Source organism: Ambystoma mexicanum, chromosome 4p, assembly GCF_040938575.1.
Source record: "Ambystoma mexicanum isolate Mex_15411 chromosome 4p, UKY_AmexF1_1, whole genome shotgun sequence".
In the NCBI taxonomy this organism is placed as follows: Eukaryota; Metazoa; Chordata; class Amphibia; order Caudata; family Ambystomatidae; genus Ambystoma; species Ambystoma mexicanum.
The window spans coordinates 773088600-773114724 of record NC_090927.1 but is presented as its reverse complement, the minus strand read 5'-3'; the positions used below and the strand labels follow the sequence as shown (position 1 = coordinate 773114724).

Here is a 26125-nt window from a genome sequence, read left to right as displayed (position 1 = left end):
GCCGGCGGCATCGATCCTGAGCCAGCTCTTCCTTCGTTGTCTGTGATGATCGGTTCGACAGTTGGTTTGGTGAATCTATCCTTCGTGCCACTCTTCTTGGAGGTTGCGCCCTTAGGCATTATATTGCGGTACTAGGCACCCAAACAGTTCCCAGTTCCGCTCGTCTTGTGATGTGGGTTGATCTAGGCACTGTCAGCAGGTCACAGGTCAGGGCCAGTCATTGCATTAGCGGTCAAGAGGCAGGGCCCGATGCACCCAGCTCGGAATTTGAATGTGCCCTGTGCTTTCTCTCTCTGGGCCACTCCCTGATGCACCTTAGTACTTCCTTACATACAGTTCTTCTGATTTACGAGGTATGGTGTGTACCCAGGCTCATTCCACCCCTCTTGTTACAGGGTTGAATGTGGCCTCTTATCTATAGTCTATCGCTGAGACCTGCCCTTAAAAAGGAACCAAAAGCGTTCTGGCGTGGTGGTCGTCAATACCCAGCTCCTCGTGAACTAGTTCGGGCTGATTGTGCCCACCTCCCTCCAGAAGCAAGGCACATGTGGCCTGGTGTAACTGCTGGCACTTTCATGCAGCAAGAGGAGATCATGCAGGATGGGGCGCTGGGGGGATCTAGGTCGCATACTCGTGGGACAGGGCCCACAAGGTTGCATACTCCGAGGAGAGCGCACAGAGGCTTATGCCACAGTACCTGCTTACTGGAGGGCCCCCTATGGGTTGGGACGTGGGTGTGCTCAGTTTGTCCCTTCAGTTTGCTGCCGACGCGTCTTGCCCGCATCCACAGTGTAACCTTCAATCCAGTTCCCTGCTGCGGTCACGGCACACTGCTGTTGTGAACCGTCACTGTTTGTGTGCGTATGCCATGAGTCTGATCAGGCGCCTGGTCCCCCGGAGGGAGCTCTCATCTTACGCACCTGAAGTTCCTCACACTAACTGGCCTTTGCGCCCCCGGGCGGGTATGTCTGTCTATGACATTGGTTTCCGTAGTCTGTGGAAGCTTGGAGCATCGGTTCTCTGGCCGCCCGGAACATGGTCACGGTGAGTCTCCCCCTGTGCCAGACACCGGGTAGTGTTAATGGGGGTCTGGTGTGAACTGGAGCGTTGTCCAGCCGTAGCTCCTCCGGTTAACATACCGTTGCCTGCCTCCAGGCTTCCCCCACGCCTCTAATGCAGTGCCCACAAGCTTATTGAAGGGGGGAGCCCTGCAGACCTCTTCTTTACGCGTTCCAACAGTGTCATTGTCAGCAGGTCTGCGACTCTGCTCCTCCTCTCTCACCGCAAAGTGTGGGTGGGGGGTTCCTGCACCCCCCACCTGCAGTATAGCTTGTCGGTATCGCCACAGGGTTATGAGCAGTTTAGACCGACTGTCTTAGTCTCCGTCCGGGCCCCTGCTGTCTCGAATGAAGGTATCACCTCACTGGAAGTGTCTTCCTCTGCGGCTTCATGCAGTTGTCCTCAGGGCTGGATCAGGCCCAGTAGGAGAGAGCCTCGTAGCTCTGGATTCGTCAGGGCAATCTCCTTGATTTTGGCAAAGATGTGCTTGGCAACTTAGCACCTCTTCTCGTTCAATTTGGCAAAAAAATCAGACATTATTTCAGCAATTATTATGTCCGGAACCCCAGCACGCCAAAGGAGCTTACACAAGGATGTGCATACAGCTTTGAGCGCAACAGCGCCACCCCTGTCCCGATAGTTCAACATTCGAGCTATGATCAGCTGGCCCAGTGCTCCAGGAATTTGTTTCTTCCCACTAGGAATTTAGTGTGCTCTATCTACAATAAAAACTGCTGAACAATCTTCACCGTTGAGTGCATCCTGTAGGATGGATTCAACCAGGAGTTCCATAAACCGCTGGTCCTCCGATTGAGGAACGCCCACTATCCTCAGGTTGTTCCTTTTGGACCGTGATTCAAGATTCTCCTGCTTATCAGCAAGTACTTTAAGGGCCTTCCTGACTTGGACAAGTTCAACTGTGGAGACCCGCACTTCAACCTCATTGAGTCTCTCACTGTGCTTATCCAATCAAACCTGCATGTTGTCTACTTTACACGTCAGAGTGTCCATCTTTCAATCAAAAGATTGTATACCAGCCTGTAGCTGACTAAACATGGCTTTGATGTCATTGAACGCACCATTGGGATCAAGGGATGAAGATTGAGCACTCCCCCTCAGAGATTCCTCCATCGTTTTATGACTTTTGGCATGACTGGGGGTTCTCACATCGTAGCTTCGACTGAAGTTTGCCTGCCTTGTTCGACTTGGACATTGTGCTGCACTTATGATCCCTGCATCAGCACTACACCTCCACCGCCCACAGGTCTTTCTGCTACACTGGATTCAATGAGACCATACAATATCCATCGTATTCCCCTCCACTTCACCATTTGCTAATCCGAGCAGGCACACATCTGTAACCATTGCCACTCTACACTGGACAGTAGGAGTGCAGCAGGGCCAAAGACCACCTGTTAGGCAGAAACCTGTGCAGTTCCCTTAGGGACCACTGCAAAAAGTTTAAGACTACAGGTGTTAGCAGTAAACCCAATTGGTACCAGTCTGCACCACCCAGATTTACCTTGTAGCTGTGGCTGAGCAGTCAGACTTCTCTCAAGAAGAGTTAGGCAGTATATAGAGTATACACAATAGGGCCAAAAATACAGTAGCACAAGCAAACACTGACCAGAGCTTTGGTATAAAAGTATATAATTATTTATTTAAAAAACACTTGTAAAAATACACTGGCACTAATATGTCAAGCAAGTTCAAACACAGTCACTAGAAATATATACACCTCCCTAATTAATTATTTGACAAGTCTAGGTTAAGGCACAACTTATTTAGCAAAACAGAGGGGAGAGCGTAACCATAGATGGCACTCCAATAATTTGTTTAAAAAGGGAGAGAAAAGGCAGAATAGGAAAATCACACAGTACCAACACTTTTAAAGAACCACACCAAGTCAAGAAAGGCAGGGTCTACTGTAGAGCAAAAAGTTCATAGGCCAGGCCCACTCTTGGAGAGAGCAAGGCGGAATGTGCCCAAGATCACACAGTGAGAATGCACTCAAAGTCTTTGCAGGAAAGTCAAAAAGAGGTTGGATCAAGTAAGAAAGGTAATGTTAACGGGTCCGAGGTCACCCCAGGATAGAGAGTCAAGGATTTACGGGACACCTTGGACAGTCTGTTGCAAGGGAGACCAGGCGGGACACAGTACCTGAAATGGTGAGAAAGCTCCAGCGGGGGCAGTTGTTCCTGGCAGCGGGTGCAAGTTGGGGCTTCGTCCAGGGGAAGAGAAGATCTCAAAGTGGAGGAAAGCTGGAGGTTGTTGCACTGCCAGGGAAGAAACCAGCCGCAGAGTTTCCCGGTTAAAAGGTACTACCCTTTTATTCGCGGTAGTGGTGAAGCGTGGGTATCCGGCCGCCAGGGTGCTTGGCATGGGCGATTCAACCACGAGACGATCCAGGAGGCGAAAAAAGGCGAACTGGTTGGTCCCACCAGCTCAAAGGGAAGAAGACTCTCCTGGAAGAAGATCTTCTCTGTCGTCGGGAAAGTGGTGCGTTTCGTACAGCAGGGCTCCACCGGTGGTGTCGTTGCAGATGGCTCAGCTTCTCCCCTCTTCAGATTCTTCAGGTCCTGTGGCGACTTCTGAAGTTCCAGTCCCCAAAGCCCTGCTTTTATGCAGAAAACCCCCATTCATCAGCCTAGCTGTCAATCAAACATGCTAAGTAGTGAGCCGGGCGGCTCACCACTGGGCCAATCACACAAGAGTGCAACTTGAGTTGCCAAGGCAACCTAATCCAGGGCGCCTATTCCCCCCTCCCACACATCCTGTAGACCCAGACAGAGTGGCACCACTTTTGGAGGCTTCTGTGCAGAAGCCCGCCAAAAGTGGAACAAAGGGCTCGACTTGGGTTGGAGTTTCAGAGGCGAACACCAACAACATTTTTAAAACCGAGTCCTGGCAAAAAGACCCAACCGGGGAATAAATATTAAATAAATAACCTGGCGGTATCTTTAACATTGCACCACAAAAGTGGTGTGTTTAAAATGAATGGGAAAATCCCATAGGAAATATTCCGGTGGAATATTTCGCGTGGTATCCACTGCCACCAGCCAGAAAGTCAACAAGGGGGGACTGGACAGTGTCACCTTGAAAAACAGACCTAGGGGCAATCGAATTACCCCTACCAGTACTTCCACAATATGATGGTTTGTACTGGTTCTGTTCACAATTTAAGACTAGTAAAGCCAATGGTGACTTTTCATGCCCTAGGAGACAGTAGTCAGTCCCAGGGTATGGAGTCTATGTTTGGGGGTCACTTTGACACCCCTGTGTTACTGCACTGAGGGTGCTGTGTAACACATATACCAAAAACACAAGAAGCCCTATGGAGTAAAAGACCCCATAGCCCATAAAACACATTACATAGTCAAAGGACATTCTCAAATCATGCCTAAGAGTGGGAGAAAAAGAGTCTCACTCTTAGCAGGAGAAAAAATTAAACCCCAAAAATCCAGCAAAGCTGCTGGGGGACTCACTAGGTTTGGGAAATTAGCCTTAACAGAGAATTCTCCCTAACACTCGCCCCCCCCCCCTCACACCCCAGACTAAGGGACAGGAGGATTTAATCCACTCCTGGATGAATCGCATACCTTTAGTCGGTTACAAACACCCTAGCGAGACCATCAGCATTTTGGTGGTAACACTCTGACCTGTGTTCAATGGTAGAGTCAAAGGTTTTCCTTTGTAAGCTATATGACCTACACACCCTTTGAAGAACATCAGCCTTTTTAAAACTATAGGGGATCTGGTTGACCAGTCCCTCAGAAGTTGGTACAACTTCTGAACCTGTGTTAGGTTTTTTCAAGAGGCCCTTATAAAGGATTCCCTTAGATCTAGAGGGGCCTCCAGAGTTCCTCACCACCTCTCTGTTGGGAGAAGGTTGGGTTTTGGGCCTCTTGGTTGGAGGGGATGGAGATAAGCAAGGTACATGCTTCTCCTTCCTCTTAGATCTAACCTTACCTACTTTAGGAGATTCACTCCCAATACTAGGATTTGGGTTGGAGTCTTCAGTAGAAGGTCCAACAGTCTGAAGGTTTTTGGCCTTAGACTTTTCTTTTCTGGTTTTCCACCAGCACAGAGAATTACCCGTTCTCTTAGGCCTAGTTAGGGGTCCAGTTGGTCTATCCACCTCTTCCTCAGAAGCAGGGGGAGTCACAGACTCTAAAACTGGGGGAATAATGATGGAGCTTGGTTCGAGCTCCCATTTCCCTAACATTTTAGCCTGAAATTTGCCTGGGTCAGAGGTCAACTTACCAACACCAGGGCTTGTAGTGGGGTTCCCTGTAGAGGTTCCCACAGGCTTAGAGTGGTTCCTAAAGGTGGCCTCTCTAGCCAATTTGGTTTGGTTCTGGGTCTCCATACTGGGAGGCCTGGGGGTACTGGATACTACTCCTAGAGTTCTTGGATCATTCCCCAACAGGACTCTCCCAGGCACCTCAGTTTGAAAACTGACAGGAATCATCACTGTCATGTTGTTAAACTGTATGAGGGCTGGTAGAATTGGAACCATTTGGACAGGGCCTCCAGACATCTTAGTGGGACCTTTGGGTGCCTTAGCAACATCCTCAGGCCTGAAAAAGCTTTCATCCACTACTGTTCTGCTGGCCCCAGAGTCTCGCCTGGCAGGAGTATCCTGGCCATTGACAAGAACACTGTCCATATAATAAACCTTAGCGTTTTCTGGTATGGAGTTGTACACACTCCTATTCTGATTACTAACCAGACCCATGGACTCTACTGTTACACTTGCTTGAAGACCCAAAGGTTCTTCAGCAAAGAATTCAAAATGAGCACTAGCCATTTGGACTTCCTCCTCAGGAGTGAAGGCTAAGGAGACTGTGCTGTCCCCTGTAGGTTTACCCTTACATCTGGGATCTCCTTTGATGTGGTCAGTTGCCCCACAGAGATAGCATGTTCCAAATGCTCTTTGGAAGGATGGCTTGGTCTGACCTCCTTCTGGTTTGTGACCAGAGGCTACACTAGCCTGTTGTGGTTTACACTGGGGCTTACCCTGGTTATTTTGTGGTTTGGAGGTATTAGAAGTCTCTTGGTTCCCTTTTTGTGGCTGCTTTCCCTCATCCCTTTTCTGAGTGACCCCTGAATCCTTGTGAGTAGCCCTGTTGGAAACCCACAAGTCAGCAGCCTTAGCTAGCTTCCTGGAATCTTATTCCTTTGAATCAGCCAAGTGCTGTCTGAGCTCAGGAAAGCAGGTATCATAAATTGACTCCAACATTACAAGATTTCTCATTCGCGCACAAGTGTTCACCTTGTAACCCCTTAATCCATCCCTCTAAGATTTTCAAACACTCATTCACCCAGGTAGCCCAAGGGGTACCATCATTCTTTTTGAGGGTCCTAAACCTCTTAAGGTACTGGGAAGGGGTCTTCCCAACTCTAGCTATTAAAGCTAGCTTCACACATTCATAGTCCCTTCTATCCACCTCCCCCAACTCCATTACCACATCAGATGCAACAAGGGGGAGCCTAGAGAAAACCAGGGAAGTAACTCATTCCCTGAGATGTCCTGGAGCCCATGATTATACTCAAACATAGCCAACCAATCCAACACATCCAACTTAGGCTCATACATACCCACAATCTCTTTAGGCATCCAGGGTCTTTTGGGACAGGTACTCCTAGAGGATCCTGAGAGAGAAGCATTTTCAACAGACAATTTCTTCATCTCAAGCTCATGCTTGAGCTCCATTTGTCTGAGCCTTAGTTCTTGATTCAGTTCTTGGTGTCTTTGTTCTGCTTGAGCATTAAGTCTCAAACTCCAATTTAAGTTTCATTTTCTCTAGTTCAAGATATTGAGGACTAAGTGTGGGACCTGGTAAAGGTCCAGTAGGTACAGCTGGTAGAGCAGGCAGAGGCCCAGGGGGGACAGTCACAACAGCCTCACCCTCCTCTTCTGACTCTGCCTCAAGATTTTCAATACTTTGATCAATATCAATATCATCACTGTTATCTACATTCTCTGGGAGAGTGGATTCCTCTGAACCGGTTGTAGGTCAAATGGTTGAATCTAAATGGTCGACAGGACAAATGGTCGAAACCAAAAGGTCGACAGGTCAAATGATCGAAAATAAAATGTGTTGTCTTTTCACTTTTTTTTTGGGGGGGGGGGAGGAGGGAGTCCTCGCCAACCCCTTTTTTTTTGCTAAAACCCCTTTTTTTCCCTAAACGAAAACCGAAAAAAATATATATAGCTAAAAAAAAATGTGATCATATGTCCTGTCGACCAAATTGTGTCGACCATTTGTCTGTCAACCATTTGACTAGACACCCTCTGAAACATCACCCAGACTTTGGTTTGCTTACAATCTTTCTATTAGCTCCAAGGCAACTCAGTCCAGGGTGCCTATTCCCCCCTCCCACACATCCTGTAGACCCAGACAGAGTGGCACCACTTTTGGAGGCTTCTGTGCAGAAGCCCGCCTAAAGTGGAACAAAGGGCTCGACTTGGGTTGGAGTTTTAGAGGCGAACACAAACGCCATTTTTAAAACCGAGTCCTGGCAAAAAGACCCAACCGGGGAATAAATATTAAATAAATAACCCGGCGGTATCTTTAACATTGCACCAAAAAAGTGGTGCGTTTAAAATGAATGGGAAAATCCCATAGGAAATATTCCGGTGGAATATTTTGCGTGGTATCCACTGCCACCAGTCAGAAACTCGACAAGGGGGGACTGGACAGTGCCCCCTTGAAAAAAAGACCCAGGGGCAATCGAATTACCCCTACCAGTACTTCCACAATATGATGGTTTGTACTGGTTCTGTTCACAATTTAAGACTAGTAAAGCCAATGGTAACGTTACATGCCCTGGGAGAAAGTAGTGAGTCCCAGGGTATGGAGTCTATGTTTGGGGGTCACTATGACACCCCTGTGTTACTGCACTGAGGGTGCTGTGTAACACATATACCAAAAACACATGAAGCCCTATGGAGTAAAAGAACCCATAGCCCATAAAACACATTACATAGAATCATGCCTAAGAGTGGGAGAAAAAGAGTCTCACTCTTAGCAGGAGAAAAAATTAAACCCCAAAAATCCAGCAAAGCTGCTGGGGGACTCACTAGGTTTGGGAAATTAGCCTTAACAGAGAATTCTCCCTAACACCACCCAGCAGCAGCTGTCTCGCCTATAGGTCAGAGCCGCTTGACTGAGTCTCCCCTCAATCTGCAATTTTTACCACATCTTCCCATATGGTAGGGTAGCATCTTCGTTCTCACCTTCAACTTCTGAATGCCTACTGGCAGCCAGGCAGTCTCTCCCGCACTTCTCCCCACACACTGACTTCAATTAGTCCAGTCTACTTTGCCAATCTGTTTACTGAACATACAAGAATAATTTATGCACTGCCACCTGCCAAGATCAGTTTGGCGTCTCTTGCAACATTAAAGACTCCTCATGCAGGTCGCAAATGTATGACGCACCCAAGTTGTAGTGCAAAACCAATGATGTTCCTATGTGCGTGGGCAGCAGCGCAGCTCTTCTGCATCAAAACCACTGTGTTTAGCAAGCAACCATTGAGGGGTTGGTGCGGCTCTTTGTCAAATCTCTATCCTTCCTGACTTTGCTATCTCACAGGACGAGTAAGCAAAGGGTTCAATTTTTCATCAGTCTCCTCCCCAGTGCCTTCAACCCTCACGTGTGTTTGGTGCAGTGCCTCCTCCAGCGTGCACACTGGTTACTCCCTTATGAGGACCGAGGGGCGGGCGACACCAGACATATTGCGCCCCAGACCTCAATCTTGGGTCCTTTTAGGTGCCCAATTCAGGCTGAAATTAGGAGCATGAGAGGTCAGACCGCAATTCGATGTACTGCACCACTTGATCACATCAGGCCTTAATGATGTGCATCTCAGTCAAAGGTGCCCGAACCAAGGCTCCACGCCGCAGGGTTCCCAGGGAGCAAGTGTCTCTAAAATCAACACGGGACAGGGCTCACCTTCTCGAGCGCCTCCTTGCCTCTGCTGCTCCTCCTAGCAACCACTCTGCCAGTCTCCCACGGAGCCGGCAACCAAGATCTAGCAGGCCATCAGGAGCACATCCAGCAATCTCTGCTGCCCTGCAGTCCCGTTCTCCGCGGGTGTTGGCTTGCCCTCGCAACCCAGATGTGTCACCAGTCTTTGGGCATCCAAATGACGTCCACTAAGCTGCACCCTATAGGCGCTCTGTAATGCAGCTTAGTCGCCACACTGGGTGGGTGCTGGTCCTTCACATGGCGTGTCCACTGGGGCCCAATCGTGCTGCCTCAAGCATCTGCCCCTTCACTCTAGGATTCCGAGCCTCATTCTCTGAGGTCGCAGGCCTCGTCACCACAGGCGGCCAGCGGGGGCAGCGGCTCGGGCAGGTGAAAACGGCACACCACCCCTAACAAGGCTCCTCCGGAGCCTTCAGCACAGGACGCACGTCTTCCCCGCCTCAATTGTAGCTCCGCTCCCGTGTCCCTGCTCCGAGCTCAGCTATAACACAGGCAGGAACCACCAAACCTCCCAGGAATGTGCCCTAAGTATTCCTGCAGCCGATGCGCCACCGATTACTGTGGTGGTGACCCGGGAAGAATCAGGATCTTTTGCGGAGTGGTTGTGGTGCCCAGGAGCTTACAGGTTTGCAGCCATCTTGGCTGGGCTCACTGCGCCCAACAAAGCAGCCTAGGCTTACTTCTTCTGGGCATCCCAATTACTCCATCCCTCTTCCTCGTCTCAGTACTATACAAGGGGGGTGGGGTAAATAATGTTCTTGGTTATTAAAACCCAGAATTCTCTACCTAAATCACAATACGCCATACAGGAATGTTGCAAAGGCACATGGGTCTCATTTAGAATTACAGCTGATGGATCATTTGGATTCTGCATTCTTCTGTCTCCCTGGAGTTTGTGCTCCCCTATGTGGTCCTCCCACAGATAGCCACCCCCAGGGTCAGAGTCAGGTAGCTTTTGCCTTTCCCTGGCCACATAACAGAAGCTTCCCTCCAGGGAATCAGTGACAATGTTGCTAGATTCGTCACACCATGTAGCTGATTGGTAAATATCCAGAACAGGCACTCTGCATTGCAGAGTCGAGGTGGCAGCCAACATGAAAGTAGCCATCCTGGAAATCCAGGGAGTCTAGCCAGTCATTCACGTCCAGGGCCCAGAGGACTGGGCCAGAGCAACCATCTTCACCTTGCCCTTGCACAGTTACAAGTTCAGAAGCCGCAATCAAGGATGGGTTTCAGACATCTGTCCATCTTTGGAACCAGAAAGTATGTTGAGTAATAACCCCTGATTAGTTCGGAGCAAGGTACTATCTTTATTGACATGGCGTATCTCAACCAGTAGGAGAGGTTCTGGAGGTACGGGTAGGTGGGGAACTGGGCGGTCTGGACGGAAACAGACAAAAAGGAGGCAGCATCCCTGTTGGACGACCTGTAAAGCCCAGACGTCCGAGGTGCTATTTCTCAATTTCTTGCCAAACAGGGAGAAGCTGCCTGCTACAGGGGACAAATGGAAGGAATCCACTTCAAAGAGGCTTCGTGCTGGGGGAAGCAGAGGCAGTGAAGATGGAACCACCTCATTTAGGTGCACCTCAGCCCCTATCCCTGTAGGGCCACTGTTGACCTTGTCTGCTCAAGGGTGCTTGGTCCTTGCCTCTCTGCGTATAAGTGGCAAAGAGTCAAAAGCCCCTGCCCCTACCCGCCATGCTTGCGGGTCCCTGTTGTTGCACTGTCACCTTAGCGACTTGGCGGTTGCCTTAGAGGCCTGACATTTCTGGGGTGACTCATCTGCCTTGGTGCCGAACAAGTTAATTCCATCGAAGGGCATGTCCAGAAGTTTCTCCTCAATGTCAGTCGCAAACCCTGAAGCCTTCAGCCAAGAAAAACACCAAAGTACAGTGATGGTGGACATCATGCTAGCAATGAAGTCAGCTGTGTCTAGGCCAGATTGCAAAATCTGGTGGGAGCCTCCTTGCTGTCTGCAATAAAGGCTTCAAACACATCCCGCATATCCCATTTGGGCATGTGCTCAGCGGCCTCTTATCACTGACCACAGGCCAAAAGAATATTTGGCCAAGGCACAAGAGGCATTGTTGCACCAGAGACCTAGGCTTCCTGCCCCATGCATCCAATCTTTTCCTCACCCTATCGGGGGGGGGCATGAATGAGGTGGTCTTAAGCTCTGCCATAGCAGCCTGTATCACCAGACTCTCCAGAGAATTCTGTGCAGAGATGAATAAGGGGCCTGAAGGGGCTGGCCTGAGCTTCTTCGCCAGGTCGTAGTCCACCGTGATGGACGGAACAGTGTATCTTGTCACCACGGACTCACTGCCGACACTACCAAGCTCAGATCCGAAACCGTCTGTGCCAAAGCTGACACCAACGATGCCGTGGTGGCTGATGTTGGGGCCGGAGGTACCGGCGCCTTCACAAAAATGTTTAGCATCTTAAATCAGAAAGCCTATAATTCCTCTGAAGTACAGGATTTGGTTGGAAAAGGTACCTGCAGGGCCTCTTCCCCACAGTCCCTACTTGGAGTTGTGGCTCTTCTTCTTTGAGGACAAAGAAGGGTGTTGCTGTGAAGAACTGCCGAGTGATCTCGACCTCTTGAGGTGTTTCTTCTTGTTTTTGTCCTTCCGGACAGGGGACCATCCACGATCTAACCCCGAACTGGTCCTTCGGTGCATTTACTGGCCCAATGTCCCCTCCCCCTTAAGCACTCCCTTGTGACCCCCTCCTAAAGGAGCCTTCTGCCGATCCTACCTCTCCGGCTAACTATCGCCGATCTCCATCACTCCTTTCCTGGGAAAATATTTGGAAAAGCTGGCCATTCCCCAGCTTAATCTGCACGCTGAATCTGTTGGTTGTCTCCACGACCACCAGTCTGGCTTCAGGGAAGCCAGAAGCACAGAAACTGCTCTCCTGAACATCCGTGAAGACCTTCTCTATAACCTTGATTCTAACCTTCCTTCTGTCCTCATTCTCCTCGATCTTCCTTCTGCTTTTGGTATGGTCAACCATGCCATCCTGCTCAATCGTATCCGTGATAACCTGGGTATCACTGATCAGTCCCTGGCCTGGCTGACCTCCTTTCTCACTAATTGATCCTCTCAGGTCCAACTGGGGTCTTTCCTCTCTTCTATCTCTCTCTCTAACTGTGGTATTCCCCAGGGGTCTAACCTTTCTCCCTGGCTATTCAACCAATATCTGGCACCTCTTGCCTACCGGATCACTGCTCTCTGCTCCAACTTTCAGTGTTATGCGGATGACACCCAGCTCTCTTTCAGGCTCCCCTCGCTTGCCTCTTCTGCTTCTCTCATTCCAGACTATCTGGCCACAATTCAGGAATGGTGTGCCACCAATGATCTCTGCCTTAGGGCCAGTAAGACTGAGATCCTCCTCATTGGAACACCAGCCCCCTCCTTTCCTCTCTCTCTCTGACCACCCACTGTGGACCCTCTTCCTGCTCCTACCTGTGAGGCTAAGAACCTTGGGCTCATCTTCGACTCCACCCTCTCCTTCTCTCCTCACATCTCTGACGTCTCTAAGAAGTCCAACTATCAGCTGCACCTCCTGAGAGGTATTCTTCCTTTCCCCCAGAAGCTCACTGTCTCCAGAGCTCTGGTCCTCTCTAGGCTGGACTACTGCTACAGCCTCTTTCTAAATCTTCCTGCCTCTACTCTCCGTCCTCTACAACTTATCCAGAACAGGACTGCGAGACTTGTCCTTGGCCTCAAGCCCAGGGATCGTATCTCTCCAGCTCTGAAATGTCTTCATTGGCTCCCAGTGGTGGCAAGGATCAAGTTCAAGACCCTCTGCATCGTCCACAAGGCTTTCTGGGGCCTGGGACCACACTACCTCCAACTCTCTCTTCCGAAACATCTTCCTTCTTGTTAGGGAGAATTCTCTGTTCAGGCTGAAATTCCTAACCTAGTGAGTCCCCCAGCAGCTTTGCTGGATTTTTGGGGTTTATTTTTTTCTCCTGCCAAGAGTGAGACTCTTTTACCCTCACTCTTGGGCATGATTTGAGTGTGTTTCTTTGAATCTAGATGTGTTTAATGGGCTATGGGGTCTTTTACTCCATAGGGCTTCATGTGTTTATGTGATGTGTGTTACACAGCACCCTCAGTGCAGTGACACAGGGGTGTCATAGTGACCCCCCAGTATAGACTCCATACCCCGGGACTGACTACTGTCTCCCAGGGCATGTAAAGTCACCATTGACTTTACTAGACTTAAATTCTGAACAGAACCAGTACAAACCATCATATTGTGGACCTACTGGCTGGGGCAATTCAATTGCCCCAGGGTCTGTTAGTCGAGGGAGCACGTCTCCGTCCCCCCTGATCGAGTTTTGGCTGGTGGCAGTGGATACTACTTTTTATATTCAACCGCGAATATTTTCCTATGGGATTTCCCATTGTTTTAGGCTACTATCTTTATTTAATTATTTACGGTAGCCTCGAACATACCACCGGTTTATTTAATTAATATTAATTCTCCGGTTGGTATTTTTTGCCAAAACTTGATTCTAAAATGGCGTTTGTGTTCTCTTCTGTGACTCCAACCCAAGTCGAGCCCTTTGTTCCACTTTTTGGCGGGCTTCTCCACAGAAGCCCTCCAAAGTGGTGCCACTCTGTGTGGGGTACTTAGGAGGGGTGGAGGGGGATTTAGGCACCCTGGACTGAGTTGCCTGGGCAACTCAAGTCACACTCCGTCCTGATTGGCCCAAGTGGTGAGCCGCCTGGCTCACCACTTAGCATGTTTGAGTGACAGCTAGGCTGAGTGAATGGGGGTTTTCTGCATAAAAGCAGGGCTTTGGGGACTGGAACTTTAGAAGTCGCCACAGGACCTAAGAATCCGACGAGGGAGAAGCTGAGCCGACCTGCTACGACACCACCGGTGGCGCCCTGCTGAACCGTCTCACCACTTTTCCCAACGACAGAGGAGAACTCCAGCCTGGAGAGTCTTCTTCCTTCGACTGGTGGGGATAACCAGTCTGCTTCCTTTTTTGCTTCCTGGAGCATCTCGTGGCCGCCTTGCCTGTGCCAAGCACCCCGGCAACCGGGATACCAGGTTTTACCACTATCGCGAACAAAAGGGTAGTACCTTTAACCGGAAAACTCTGCGGCTGGTTTCTTCCCTGGCAGTGCAAAGACCTTCATCTTTCCTCCACGTCGAGATCTTCTCTTCCTCTGGACGACGTCGCGACTTGCACCCGTTGCCAGGAACAACTGCCCCCGCTGGAGGATCCTTCCCACATAAGGTACCGTGTTCCGCCTGGCTTCCCTTGCAACCGACTGTACGGGGTAGATTTAGCCCCCGGCTTTCGAACCTGGGTTAGCCTGGGACACCCTGGCTAAACTTTTCTGAGCCTAACTAAAACCTTTGTGAACTCCCTGCAGGACTTTTTAAGCCTGTTGTCATTGTGTGATCGTGGGTGTATTTGTGCCCTGCTCTTCCCAAGAGTGGGCCCAGCCTATGGACTTTGGCTCACAAGTAACTTTTGACTTTCCTGCCTTACTTAAGAGTTCCTAAGTATTAGTGTGGTGTATTTTTCTACATTCTGCCTTTTTCCCTCCCTTTTTCGTTAACTTATTGGAGTGCCATCTATAGTTAAGCGCTCACCTCTGTCTGGAAATAAGTGGTGTTAACTAAGACTTGTTTGATAAGGAATAAGGGATGTATATATAATAATAGTAACTGTGTTGAGAGTGATTTACAATAATAGTGCTGGAGTGTTTCAATCAGTGTGTTTTTAAATAAATAATTATATACCTTGATATCAAAGCTCTGGTCAGTGTTTGCTTGTGCTAGTGTGTCTGAGTGCCTATTGTGTATACTTTGCATACTGCCTAACTCTTCTTGAGGGAAGTCTGACTGCTCAGCCACAGCTACCAGGTAAATCTGGGTGGTACAGACTGCTACCAAGTGGGTTTACTGCTAACACCTGTAGTCCTAAATCTTTTGCAGTGTTCCCAAAGGGAACTGCACAGGTTTCTGCCTAACAGCAATACAAGTTTTACCTTTGGTACAAGCCGAGCAGCCAGGCCTATCTCAAGAGTATATGAGCAGTTGCAGGGATTACACAAAGGGACCACAATTACTGTGATTTAAGCAAACACTGACTCAAGGTTTCAGGTAAAAAATATAAGTACATTTATTTTTAAACCATTTGTTATAAACACAACACTTCTATTAATTCAAAAACCACACGTAAAATATACTACAACTAACCAATTCACTTTGTACGGTATACTTCAAGGTAAGTACCCTGTTTTTTAGCAGACCGGTGTTATGAAACAAAGACGTTACCGTGAATACACTTGCAATCACTTTTTGACAGTAATGACAGTTCGGTCTTACTAAAGAAACGTGTATCCGCAGCAAGAAATGTTACCAGGGGAAAAACACACTTAGCACCTGAGATACCCAGAGAGAGTCTGGGGCAAAAATCATACACAATACTTTTGTCAAGGCAGACAGAATCAGGGAACACTCAGACAGAAATTCAAAAGTCAATAGTCAATAGGCCGGAGCCAGTGTCAAGTGGAACCGGGTTCCTGTTGTCGAGGATCACACTGTCAGATAGTTCCCGATTCAGCATAGCCAGGAGTACTTACATATTGTCAACAGAGGAAGCAAAAGTTATAAGAAGGAGGGAAGAGAAGGACAAGCCTTGGAGGCGAAGAACAGGGATTCACCCCAGATTCCTCGGGCAGAACACAGTACCTTATTCAAGGAAGAAGCTGGTGCCACAGCAGTTGTTCCTGGTAGTTTCCTGCAGACCCTCGGTTCCTGGAGCTTCGATCCGAAGGAGGACGTCTGGAGGGGTCTGCACTACACAGGGATGAAGCCGGCGGAAGTAACGGTGAATAAAAGTTGTGCTCCTTAAAAAAACAGGAGAGGCTCTTCAGATGGCTATCCGGACCACTACAGCAGTGTGCAGCGATTTCGACCATGAAGAGGATCCTCTGGCTGTAGAAGATGAGCTGGTTATCCCTACCAAGCTCAATGGAAGAAGACTCTGGACTGGATCTTCTCTGGTTGTCGAAGGGTAGATAGCTCTGGACCGCAGCAGGGCTTCACCGGGACGGGATAGTTGCAGCAGTCGACTTCTTCTCCGCTTCTCTTCGGTTCCTTGTAGTTCCAGTGGCGACTCTGACTTCTAGCCCAAGAAACCTGCCTTTTATACAAAAATCCCCCATTCACACAGCCTGGCTGTCAATCACGCAGCAGGGCGGTTGTCCGGCCCAGACAACTACCTCAGCCAATCATGGCAAAGTGCGACTTGGGTTTCCTAGGATACCGTGTGCAGGGAGTGACTACACCCCTCCCTCACATTCAGCCCACCTAGACACCCAGGCGCCTAGAGAAGGGCTTCTTGGCAGAAGCCCGCCAAAAGACAGTGAACAAAGAAGGCAAACCTGGTTTGCCGCGCAAAGTAAAACACAAGAAGGACTTTAACAAAAAGAAATGGTGAATAAACCCGACCAGAGCCAAATGAAAAAGTATTTGGTCAAGCGGGTTTAAGTTCGAGGCTAATATAATAGCCTAAAACAATACAACGTTTATATAGTATAATCGCGGTAGAAAAGTTAGGGTAGATACCACTGCCACCAGCCAAGTCTAAATGTTAAAACAGCGAAACAATGCTCTAGGAGGTACAGATAAAAAGGGCTAAGGATTAACCCTTTCCAGTACTCCATGTAAGATGAGGTGTACTGGATCTGTGGTTAAATGACTAAGTAAAGTTAATGGCAACTTTACCCTTTTCTGGGGGACAGTAGTCAGCCTCAGAAATGGAGTTGGTGGGAAGTCTAAACGACAACCCTGTGTCACTGCACTGAAGGTGCTGTGTAACACACAAAAGAAGGGGGCTACTGAAGTGGTGTACTCCAGAGTCCACAATCACAAAAACAGATGAAATACACATGGCAAAACACAGGTAAGAGTGGGAAGAAAAGGGTACACTCTTACCAAGTGGAAAAAATAAACTCCATAAATCCAGTAAAGCTGCTGGGGGACTCACTAGGTAAGGGAGATTAGCCATTGAATGAGAATTCTCCCCAACACTGTTTCTTGGCAGCACTTGTGGTCTGTATCTGCAACCCTACAGTCCCTTCTCTTTGCACTTATGAGCCACCCATTGGCTGCACTTTCTGATTTACCTGCACTGAACCACTTGCTGGCCGCTCCTTGAGCAACCTGCACACCCCTCCGCCCTCCCTTCTGCACTTCTCCATTTCCACTTCCCTGCACTTGTGCAATCTGAATGACACAAGGCCTAGTAATATTGTTGTTTTGTCCTCCCTCCTTGTTGCCCTCCTTTTCTGTTTTGTCGCGCCTAGAAACACTTGTGCACAGGCACGTTATAAATGCCATATCATATCATGAGTGCTATGGCCTCCACCAAGGCAATAAATGCATATGTGGTGCAGGTCCAACAGGGACATCTGACGCCCGCAATACATGCAGGGTTTGAACCCTGAAGACCTCATCAGATTTGGCATCACGACAAACCTTGAGAGATGTTGCAACAAATTTTATAATGAAGAAGCTAAGAGCGGTGTTCCTAGTAGCGAGCAGAGTGCATGGAAAAAAGGAACTGAGGTCCTGGGGTGCGCACCTCTATATATATTGGCCCTGCGACGTCCTGTCCGGAACAGGGCACGTCCGGTTCAGCTGACACTGAGCCGCGCTGCTTCCCATGGTGGGAGAAACATTTCTGAAGAGCAGCTGGTGCTGGGAGATAGATATCATAGATGAGGAAACCATAGGAGGAAGAGGTCCATTAGTAGAATCTGTTCACAGAGTCGATCTGCAGGCCCATCCGGTCAAAGAAGCCGAATGTCCTCAATGGCAGAGCTCAGGCAGCTCAATGGGCCCATACCCCTGTACCTGCACCAAGAAGAAACCGTAAATAACCTGCAGGAATAGATGACTTGGAGGCAAGCAGCTTGGCAGAAAGGAGCATGCCCAGGATTTCATCCAAAAAGTTGCACTGCTTACACCTCAGCCTCTCAGCAGCCAAGCTTGAATGTTGAAGCTGGTGAGGCTGGGTGGAAGAACTGGCCCTACTGGGAGAGCAGGACCGACTTCACCAGGAGGCACCAAGCAAGACAGATCGACATATCCAGAAGTTGCAAGTTACATTTTCTCCAAGCCGAATCGGAAGCATGGCAGAGTAGAACTTACGCAGTCTCACGAGATCCAGGAATCAGCAGGAATGCATAGAGGAGAGCAAAGTTTCACTCAACCATCAATACATCATCCAGAAAACTCAACGGGGGAATCCTCTGGGTGTAACACAACAAGCACCTCTTGTTTACTCTGGAGTCGAAGGGGTCCACCTGAAGAGTCCCCCACAGGGTGAAGATTGGTGTTTTTTATTTATTTAGCATTTACTGAGCGCTTTACCCCAAAGCAGTGAACGTAAAAGTGGTTACAGTGCAACAAAGTGAAAATTGGTACATTACAAAATGTTTCCAGATAAAGACTTACGTCCAAGCAAGTAGAATTGGTTAGGTTAAAAGCAATTAGAGGTAGGAAGTTGAGATTAAAGAAGTACGAAATACAGGGTAAGCGGTAGCAGAACGGAGGGGCAAGAGGAGAGAATTTTAATGATCAGAAGCAAGAGGGAATAAGCGGAAACAGGATTGGGTCCAGAGGGGGACGAGGGACTGATAGCAAGAACTGGGAGTGAGAACGAAGGGAACGAGTGGGAACATAGAAGGAGACTAAGGATGAGAGATAAGTGGGAGCAAGACTGTGGGGGGATTTCAACACCTTACACAGAAAATGTAATTTGAGCCGGGTGGCAACCAGGTAAGACAGAGTGTGAAATGGTATAACTGGTAGAGAAGACTTATAGAAGCGTTAAAAATTGATTTACGAGGGGCCAAACGGGAAAGAGGAAGACCAAAGAGAGTAGAAGAAAAGTAAAAAAGGCAAGAAAAAATTTGAGATGAGATCAAGAGTTTGGTGGCGCCAAAGATCAGAAAAGACCTTTATGAATATTAATGAGATGGCAGCAACCAGACTGAGAGATAGTAGAAATGTGGAGAGAAAAGGATACGTCTGTATCAAAGTAAAGAATGAGATTGCAAGCAGTACTGGAGAGAGGTAAAGAAGAAGGGGGAAAGGAGACAGAGGGAGGGCAAGGGGGGAATATTGGTGGCAGGGAAGAAAAGAACTTCAGTTTATGAGCAGTATAGAACAAGAAAGTGAACTGACATCCACAATTTGATGGTAAGTAGGCAAGAAGATTAAAGTTAAGTTATTGTGAATAGAAGGAGTAAATGCAGGTAAGGCGAGAAAAAGTTGCAGGTCATCAGCATATAAGTGGTGGGAAATCCCAAAGGCTGAGATAATGGCAGCAAGAGGAGAAGTATAGAGTGAAAAAAGAAAGGGGCCAAGAATCAAGCTCTGAGAGACACCATGAAGGAGGGGAAGTGTTTGAGAAGAGGAACCAGCCCAGGAGACAGAATTGGTACGGTTAGAAAGATAGGAACTAAACCAAGCAAGTACAGATTTGGCAAACCTAAACAAAGCCAGAGAAGCCAGGAAAAGAGTGTGGTCAACAGTGTCAAAAGCTGCAGACAAATCTAGAAGTATGAGAGGAGAGGAATGCTTAGTGTAACATGCAAATAGCAAAGAATTACAAACAAAGAGAAGGGCAGTCTCAGATGAGTGCGAGGGACTGAAGCCCGATTGGAGCGACGGAAGGATAGAGTTGTCATTGACAAAGGTAGAAACCGGAGTGTAGACGAGCCTGTCAAGGAGTTGCGAGTGATAAGGAAGAAGTGAGATAGGGCGAAAATTAGAAGGGAGAGATGGGTTGAGAGAAGGCTTAAGAATAGGGAGAATACAACCATGCTTGAAGCAAGAGGGAAAGATTGATGTGAAGAGAGAGATGTTGAGGAGAGTGGTAAGATAAGAGACAAGAGAAGGATAGACTTTGGGAATTAGGGAAGATGGAACAGGATCGTAAGGTGAACCAGTGGGATGGGAACGAGTCAGAAGTGAAGAGGTCTCTAAGTTGGTAATAGGGGAAAAGAGGAGATTAAGGAGGTAGGGGAAGAAGGAAGAGGAGAGGAGGTAGTGGGAACGATGGCAGCATGAAGAGAAGCAACTTTGGCAGAAAAGAAAGTCGGCAACAGTGGGAGTAGAGTGGAGGGAATGATCAGGAGTAGGTGGTGCAAGGAGCCGAGAAAAGGATTGGAAAAGACGCTCGGAGTGAGCAGATTGAGCATGCAGAAGGTCAGAGTAATAATTGAGCTTAGCTATAAGAAGGGCCTCATCATAGAGAGAGTTGGGGCTTGCACCAGCGACGTTCGAGACAGAGCAGAACTCGCTGTATTGAGCAGAGATGGGAAGAAAGCCAATATTGAGGGCGTTTGCGAGAAGAAGACAAAGAAGAAGCAGGATCGAGAGTATCAAGTGACGAGGAAAGGGAGGAAGAAAGAGGAGTTGCAGCATCGTCAGCAGAGAGGGCAGAGAATGCGGAGTGAGAGGGAAGAGCAGAAATACAGGATGAGATCAATAGAGGGGTATTAAAAGCACGGAGATCGCGACGGAGAAAGGTGGATGCCTCTGTACCAGCTAAGGGAGGTGAACTAGGCGGATGAACAATAGAGAAAGAGAGAAGGTGATCAGAAGAGTAGATGGGCAGGGCAGAGAAAGGAGAGCACAATACTTAAGAAACAAGTATAAGGTCACGACTGGAACCTGATGCATGGGAAGGGGGAGTGGGAAGAGCAGATGTCATCCAGAGCTCCCCAGGAGAGGTCTTAGTTGTCAAAAGAACCTACAATTACACTCTCTGTTCTGGCAAGATGGGCAGCTGATAGAGACACATTGTTCTCCCGAGCCCAAAATCATAAGCTCATCGATTCCTTGCACAGAGACAGAGCAGAATGTGAAGAAATGCATGGCCACTGTGTTCTCCATCTGGATCATAACACACCTGCCCAGTAACTCAGGAAGAAAGGACACCAAGTTCAACATGATAATCCACAGCTCCAGCAGATGGATGTCTTTCCATGCCTCTGCAAGGGACCACAGTTAACTCACCATCAGATCGTTCAGAAGAAGCCACGGCCTTTCAGGGAGGCATGAGTGACCACCATTAGTTGAAGTGAAGGTTTAGAGGTTCTCCCCTCAGCACATTGTCTTACTTCACTTGACCAACAACAGGAAGAAGACCTGTGACACTTTTAAAAACCTGCATCTGGTCTGTCATGTTGCCTGAAACTGAGACCACGGATAAGGAACCATCCAGTGCAGCAACTTCATGTGCAAGTGAACCGGCAGCACCATGAAGATGCAGGATGCCATTAGACCCACAAGATGCAGAATAGCCAAGACCAAATTCTCACAAAGAAAGAACCATGCCATGTGCAAGATCATCAGAGGAAATGTGGCTACCCAAATGAGTGTCCAGAACCACTCCTACGACCTGGACTGACTAGAAAGACTTGACATGGGTCTTCTTGAAGTTCAGGTAGAATCACAAGCTGTGTACCAGACGACAGGTGTGGTGCAGGTGGACCGACACCAGACCTGGGGTGCAAGCTTGAATAAGTCCGCCGTCAAAGTAGAGAAGACATAAACCTTGTTCTGCCTCATACATGGTGCTTAGTGAAGATTAAAGATAAGGACCTTGAAATGATAATGGGTGTCCCAGCCATGAACCTCAGGCCGTTCCTGTACTCTGGATGTAGCAGCATGTAACATAGGTATCCCTGTAGTTCAGTGACACAAGCCAGTACTGTACCTTGAGGGCCTGGAGGATCTGAGCCAAAGTGACTATCCTGAACTTGTTCTTGCACAGATTCATAGCTAAGATGGGTACCAGCCTCTACCCACCTCTGCAGGAGGCCCCAGCTCTATGGTGCTTTTCATGAAAAGATGCCATATCTCCGCCAGCAAGGAGTAGTCCGGTCCGGAGGAAGGGCGAGAAGGACAATGGTTGGGAGGACATACCTTGAAGGGGAGGTAATAAGCTTGCAAGGTGACAAGCAAGGGCCAGGCATCAGAATTAGTTTGCTGCCACGCTCTGCCATGCATGCAAAAATCACCTCCCCCACTGGCAAGAGGTAGGTACAAGCCAATTCAGAGGAGTTTTGGAGCAGAGGATTCTGGAGGGGACATTGTCCAAGGCAAAACCCACCTCTCCTCACCTCTGACTCTACCCTAATGGGGTATACAATGCTGCGTCTGTACCTTGCTATTGTGGACAAAGAAGGAAACGTTTGGAACAGGGCCTGCTGTTGCTTAACATCTAACCTCTGGGACTTGGCCATGGCCTTTGAGGCCTTACATTTTTCCACAGACTCATCTGCCTTTGCCCTAAAATGGTTGTCACTGTCAAAGAGCTTATCCAGGAGTTAGCCTTGGACGTCAGGGGGCAAAATCAGACATAGCCAACCTGGAATGCCCATAAATGACACGAGCTCATACCCATGAATCTAACCACAGAGTCTACACTGTTCAGTCCTAAGTGGAGATCTGATGGGCTGCTTCCTTCCCATCATTGACCAGGGAAATAAAGCCCTTGTATCTCGGGCATAGGAATGTTCTCTGTTGCCTCAGAGATTACATTCCACATACAATGTGTGCACTTGGCTACAACTCGGGTAGCATTCAAAGCCCTCGATGCCAGCCTTCTTGAAGCAAACACCTTGCAATCGAAGACATTCAAACCTTTTACTCCCCTTATCTGGGAGCAAAATCAGCACAGGGGTCAACAAAGAGCCCACTACAGAGGCCTGTACTATCAGACTCTATGGCATAGGGTATGGAGACACAAAGTCTGAATCCATGTTCCCAGGCCACCTCAAGGGCAGAGGGCAGTCTCATCCCAGCTGCCATAACCAGAGAAGCAGCTACCAGATAAATTTACAGAACTGATGTTAAGAGCAAACTGGACCAGCGGCTCAGTTGGTGCTGTGAGGCCCAAGTTATCAATGACCTTTGCAATTGTTTGCTGAAAAGAGCTTTTTGTTTCCCAGCGGTTTGGTACTCTGTGGAAATAATGTTAACCCACCTCAACTGGTTTCAGCTCCACAGTCAACCTAGAAACACTAGACTAGTTTGAATTTCTTTCCAAAGACAAACGGCACAGATATGAATACATCCGTACTTTAGATTAATACTAGGGGATATGTGTACTACAATACAGATTATTGTACTACTTTGCGCAATTACTGTTTCTTTGGTGATCACTCTGCAACAATGTAAATATGATGTAATATTTACTTGACAAAGTAATACTAACACACTCTTGATGCATACATTGTGATGTATTTTAGTTCTATGTAAAAAATCACCATATTCTGTTCATTTATTGTATCATGAATATGTGCAGAATAAACCCAGTCTTGGTGACTGATGTTGTTGAATAAAAGCAACATGTTTTGAGCACTAAAGTAATGGCTCAGGGTAGATTTTTGGAATTTATATCCAGAATAGAATAACCCCTACATTTGGGTACTCCGCTTACTTTAGAAGCACTACAAGAAAAACAACAACTTGATATAGTACAGAAAAACACTCTAAGCAATACTAGAGTGAGAAGCATTTTCATGTGGTGGGAGCCCTCTTGTTACCAGTTCTTGTTTCCCATAGGCAGAGGCCTGCGTGAAATCCAATTAAGGAGAGGTTTCCAGATTACTGGCATCCTTAAAGATCGGAAACCAGAGCAGGCAGGGAAAACTGTTGGGAAAACTCAGACTAGGTCACCTTGTTCATTGAAAATCTGGCACATTTTCCAGAAAATTGGCCCTCAGAACTAGAGTAAACTCTGAAGAAGTGTCAGCATAGAGGCTCAACCCGAGGCAAATAGGGCATCAGGGCCTGAAGGCAGAGCCACATGTAGAAGGAGGGGAGCCCTCTCAAGTGGCACCTTTGCCAGCTTGTTCCAGCACAGTGGTACCTTACTCTGCCACTGGGACCAAAGCCACCACTGCCTTGGAGAATATGTCCTTCATCTACGACCGAAAGCCCCCCACTCCGCCAGGGTGTAGGAGCAGGTTGAAAAGGGCACCTCAGGTGGTGGACACTCCAAAAAGGTGTCCACTCATCCCCGGTACAGGAGCTATGTTTTTTCTTCTTGGAGGAGGTGATGGAACAAAAACACTGCTTTGACTTGCTGCTGTGTTTTCTTCATTTGTTTCTCTTTCTGGTCTCAAGCTTCAGAGTGTGGAGCCTCCTCTTCTGTCTCAGCAGCACAGCTTCTCTTGGAAGAAGAGGGCTCTGGAGCTGGAGAAATTAGAGGAGTGCGTTTCATGCACTTGTGGATAAACATGTAAAAATGTGTGGCAGGCACCCATAGAGTATTTGGGTGCATGGTTTGGCACAAACCACAGTACTCCATAGCATGTTCTTCCCCAAGAAAGTAAAGGCAAATCTTTTGGGGTCAGAAACAGACATCATGCAAATCCCTGCAAGGCTCACATCTCACCTTCATAATAGGTGACGCAGTTTAGAAGACACACAAGTGAGCAGTGTACTGAGATCATAGACAAAAGGAAGTGTTTTCATGGGGCACCAATGGCTCAATTTAGAATGCCCCTTTATGTTACATATGACCTCATTGGAGCACAATGAATTCAAGAGGGGCTATATTGAGTCCCCTGTTGGCTGGAAAAGTTTCCAAGAGCAATTAGGCTGGAAGATATATAACTAAAATGAAAAACCTGCGGGAGGAAGAGATCCATTAGACAACTTTGTTAAAGAGAAGCTTTGGTTGCAATACAGAACAATAAACCCCCTAAAATATCTAAGTTACGGGTTCTAAAGACAACATTACTCCTCCACCACCATTGTAAAACAACCATAACTTGGCAACTGCCATTCAATGTTCATGAAGTCACATACGCCAACACAAATCACGTATATTATCCACACTTTCGAAAAGAATTGAACAAAAAAGTGCTAAGGAAAAAGAGGGATATCCCAAACCGGTTAGAGTAAGTTTAAATTTCATGTGACAGCCAACTCAATAGAAATAAATATGTTAAGAAAAACGATCACATACCCAACTTCCCAGGTGAATCGGAGCAAAACGACATGTCATCAGCAATGCATGAAGGCAACCGAGTTATGGTTCTTTTATGATGGCAGAGTTATGGCTGCTTTGTAAATCATTACTTTTGAATGTTTTTTCTGGTTTTGCCGTGCAACTCTGGTGTCCCCTTAATAATGTTTCTTAATTGAAATTTCAATGTCACATGGGAAACACACATAACGTCCCTTTAAACAAAGTTTATATATACTAAGTAATTTAACACAGCAATCGACATGAGGCATTTCTTAGGGGCTACACATGAAATCTGATTGATGATGGTCATTAACGTTCCCTGTTGGATTTCTGGTGAAGAGGCAAACTATTTGTGACACCAGTTTCTTTTTGGCATAATTTAATCTGTATTGGTGCATGCACTGGCTGGGTTTTTACTGTGACTGTATTTAGAAATACATTTTACACATGCAGCACTTATATATTGTTATGAATCACCACTTACACCAAAAGGAAAAGCAGTGTGATACCTTAAATGTAGACATTAAAGCAACGTTTACGGTTCACAGTGCAGCTCCACATTGTTGCTTCAACAAACAGAGACTAACAGACAAAATTCAAAACAGTTGTTCTGGTTGTTTCATCTTAACTTTCCCCGTCATGTCATAGGAGCCAGTAAGCAGAGCATGAAACGAAAAGGTTGCCTAGCTAAAATACCAAGAGCCAACTAAATTTTAAAGGGAGGCAAGAGTATGCACTGTACAAATCAAATCAGGGCTCAGAAGGTGGGGTTTCAGAAAAGCAAGACTGCAGGAAAGAAAGTCAATCTTAATTCAGAGTTGGAGGAGTATGGATCAAGTTGCTGTGCTGGGAGACTAATGGAGACAGCCTCTAAATAGCAATACCTTTCCTGCTGCGTGGGAAGACTAATACTTGAAGAACCTCCTGAAACAACTGAAAGCGCTGAGAACCTGCACAGTGCTCAATTGCCTGGAACTTGTGGGGCGAGGAGAACCCTGAAAAGCATCTAGACTTGAGGGAGCTAGATAAT

The 26125-nt window shown here is 47.7% G+C and overlaps 1 protein-coding gene across 5 annotated transcripts in view; it reads right to left on the bottom strand.

The window, feature by feature from the left end:
• The window catches only part of DOP1A (DOP1 leucine zipper like protein A), a 2904166-nt gene that overhangs the window by 68165 nt on the left and 2809876 nt on the right, over positions 1-26125 (bottom strand). The gene's annotated exons all lie outside the window — the stretch shown is intronic.